The 3872-nt window shown below is 36.9% G+C and overlaps 1 non-coding gene across 1 annotated transcript; it reads right to left on the reverse strand.

Moving 5' to 3' along the window:
• Nucleotides 1-3223: 3223 nt before the first annotated feature.
• On the reverse strand, nt 3224-3330 carry LOC145038139 (small nucleolar RNA R71). Its single transcript, XR_013679204.1, has one exon. It is a non-coding gene; the product is annotated as a small nucleolar RNA R71 (small nucleolar RNA).
• Nucleotides 3331-3872: the final 542 nt, after the last annotated feature.

Genomic DNA, 3872 nt, shown 5'->3' on the forward strand with positions numbered 1-3872 from the left:
AAGCATACACATAGCAACATTCATACGATTATCATAACTCACATATCAGTATAACATGGATAACATACTGAGAAAACTACTTACTTGGCTTGGCCGATCATGTGCATTGCACTCTCCTCTTTCTTATTCTAAAAAGTTTTTAACTTTTATTTTTAAAAACAATTTTACAATTTCCTTAGTTTTAGTCCTGAGACACTCGAGAATGTGCCCAAATCCCTCAAACCAAGGCTCTGATCCCAACTTGTAATGACCCAAATTTCAAAATAATATTTTCATTTTTAAATAGTCAAAACATTTTCCATAAACCATAACATCTCGATACATTTGTTTTCAAAATTCATATCAATAACAATATCATTCCAATCATCAGAGTGTCCCATAAAAATGCCTGAGAGAGAGTGCATGTCGCTCCATCAAATCTTCCCCGTGCCCTTGGGTCAGATATACCTGAAACAAATCCAACCGTAAGCTAATGCTTAGTAAGTTCCACAAACATTGTAGATGTTGGATGTACAAGATACTTCCTGTTCCAAGCATCTTAACCTTCAAACTTCTTCAACAAAATGCACCAAAAACACTCTCTTAGCCTCTCAAGCACAAGGAAAGAACAAAGAATGGCTAGGGTTTCTTCTATTGGTAATGAAGTCGTAAGGGAGGCCACAAGAGGCAGATTAAGTGCTTTATATAGGGTGAAAACTCTAGAACTTAGGGTTTTCCTTTACAGCGCCTATCGTCGAGTAGGATCTAAATTTGCGTCCTCATAATTGACCTCTACTCGACGAGGTGGAGCTCCCCAAGTCGACGAGTTCGAACACAGAACCCTAAAACTTATGAAAAATTAAATGATACCTGGAACAAGTGTTACAAATAGGTGGGTTGCACCTGATCCCACATCATCTTGGAAGGAGAACGAAACATTTCCTTATAAAAGGGTATAGATATGTTCCTTGTCACAACGCATTTTAATGTTGTGAGGGTAGCAGATCCCATAAGAACTATGTAGTTAAGCATGCTCGGGGGGGGGGGGGGGGGGAAGTAGTACCGGGATGGGTAACCCCCTGGCAAGTTTTCACGCTGGGAGCCCAAAGTGGACAATATTGTGATACGTGCTGGAGGGGGATGTTACAAATGGTATCAAAGATGTTGCACGAGTCGATGTATTCGATAGGGACGTCAAACCTTATGATGGGGGGGTGAAGGTGGGTTACACCTGATCCTACATCGGCTTGGTAGGAGAAAGAAACATTTCCTTATAAAGGGGTGTGGATACCTTCATTGACACAATATGTTTTAAAGCCGTGAGGGTAGCAGATTTCATAAGAACTTTGCAGTTAAGCGTGCTCGGCCAGGAGTAGTACCGGGATGGGTGACCCCTGGGAAGTTTTTCGCGCTGGGAGCCTAAAGCGGACAATATTGTGATACGTGACAGAGGGGGATGTTACATGTTGCAATGAATAGCTAAATCTAGCTGCTTTTGTTTAGCTAGATGAAAGCTTAAACTTATGGTTAAGTTATTTTATCATGCATTTTTCTAGTTGGTATTAAGCTTGTGTTGAATGTTTATACCTAACAGGCAAAAATTTGATACTTAGATTGCTTTAATTCATATTTTGTGTAGTTTATTAAACATTAATCTGCATGAATTTGATTATGTAGTAATTTAGTGCTCATTAGATTATTAGAGCTATGATCAAACCAATATTAGTTAAGTAATTAAAGTATTAAAATTTTAATTGTGCTGGAGAACATATTTGGTGACTACGATTATGTTTGTTAAATCAATCTTAAATAGGTCCATTCATAATTAATAATTGATTATGTGTGACCATGCATAACTTTACATGAACTAATTCAACATTAGTAAATTTAGACTTAAATTGCTAATAATACATTAATTGGTAACCAACTTGAATTATCCATAATTAATAGTTAATCATTGATGAAAAGTCGATTCGAACTAAACAAAAGTAATTTTAATTGATTCAATAGTTCTTAAGAATTTAAGTTTGTTTGAACTTGCAAAATTAGAAAAAAACCATTTTACTTTTGCTTAGAATTTTAGGTTCATTTAATAGTATGTAGGTTAATTAATTACTTCCGTTCCCTGAGATCGATACTCGACTATTTGTGCTACACTATTTGCGAAAAAGAACACTACCTTAGTCAAGTAGAAAGTTAGATAGTAGGTAAATTTAGGTGTAGCTATTTGCACACATCAAGTTTTTGGCGCCACAGCTAGGGAATGACTATTTAGTTTAAAATTTATTTGCATTAGGTTAATCGATCCTTTTTGTGGGGTAAAACCTACAAAAAGTTAAATTTTTTGCATTAGTTTTTAATTACAGAACTGTATTCACGACGTGGACCTTAAGTACACGATGTGAAGTCAGTTGTTTCACGTTCTTGTTTTTTGTCGTATATGTTTAGATGTTTTGTGACAACACGACGTGGTGCCCTTTACCACATCATGGTGAGCAGTCAGTAAGCATTTTTATTTAGTTTTTGTTCAGTTTTACATTTTTTTCCTTGCAGTAGTTCATGACCCGTGGATCCAACACAACTTTGATACCACCGCTTAAATATCTGGAGCTTGCCCTTCCAAAAAGACAACTAAGAACGCAAGAGAAACCAACCCGCCAAAGAAGTAACCTTTTAAGGACCATAACTCAGACTTTGGGAAGAAAAAAGGGAAGAACGTAGGAGATTCGAGCAATCAGAAGAGAGATGAAAACAAGATTGAAAGCTTTGAGCAAAATCCTAATCCACAAGATTCCGATTACGTGACCGAACCTGAATTCGAATTAGAAAATAGTGAACCTGAAGACGAGTTGAAAAATGAGATGGCAAACATTGCTGATATGTCAATGGAGACTTATAAGAAGAGAATCCGAGAGGACAACGGTCCTGGTCTAGTGCAACCCATGATTCCATCCATTACACATTCAAGATGAAGGGATACATTCTATCCGCGCTTAAAGAAGTCCCATTTTCTAGGAAAAATCATGTGGATGCTTACAAATACCTAGATGAAGTCAATGACATTGTTGATTACTTTAACATCCCAAATGTTCTGGGCAATACAATTTAACTTAGAATGCTACCTGTCACTTTCAAGGGAGATGCTAAAGATTGGTTGAAAGAACTTCCATCCAGTGCAATTACTACTTAGGCGCAAATTCATGAGCAATTTTTAGAACACTTTTGCCCACCTTCCAAAGTTTCTAAACTCAAGAAATCTATAACAAATTTCAAGCAACAACAAGGTGAGTCACTTTATGAAGCATGGGAATGTTGCAAGGGATTGATAAGGAATTGCCCCCAGAATGACTTAAACGAGCAACAAGAGGTATCAATTTTTTATGATGGGGTTAATGTCATGACAAGGCAACTTCTTGACTCTCAAGGATCATCAATAAAGAAAAATCCAGTTGAAATCAAGGAATTGATTGAAGAGTTCACCAAGCATTCACGTGAATACCACAATCCTAGACATGTTGGAGCGAAGGGAATTGGGGGTGGCATATCTGAAGACATGGCTGCTATTCTAGCCATGATAACCACTATAGACTGAAGGATGACGAAGATGGACCAATCACTTGGATCATAATGGAAATAAGAATGTGCAAATTTGCTACTCGAGTGGAGATAAATATGATGAAGATTAGAGGAAGCCAAAGCAAGAGTGGTTACCGTATGTAGAATATAGAAGCAAAAAAGAAGAAAAATATAGGCAAATTGGCCGAATCTTCTACCAAAAAGAGCAACCACCACCTGAAAATAAAGTTTATCTTGAGTCCATGCTACATAGATTTATGGAGGCTTTAGAGAAAAGACATAATAAGACTGATGCAGTGATAAGGGAACATCAAAAT

The sequence above is a fragment of the Lactuca saligna genome, chromosome 3, assembly GCF_052625555.1.
Source record: "Lactuca saligna cultivar CGN05327 chromosome 3, ASM5262555v1, whole genome shotgun sequence".
Taxonomy (NCBI): Eukaryota; Viridiplantae; Streptophyta; class Magnoliopsida; order Asterales; family Asteraceae; genus Lactuca; species Lactuca saligna.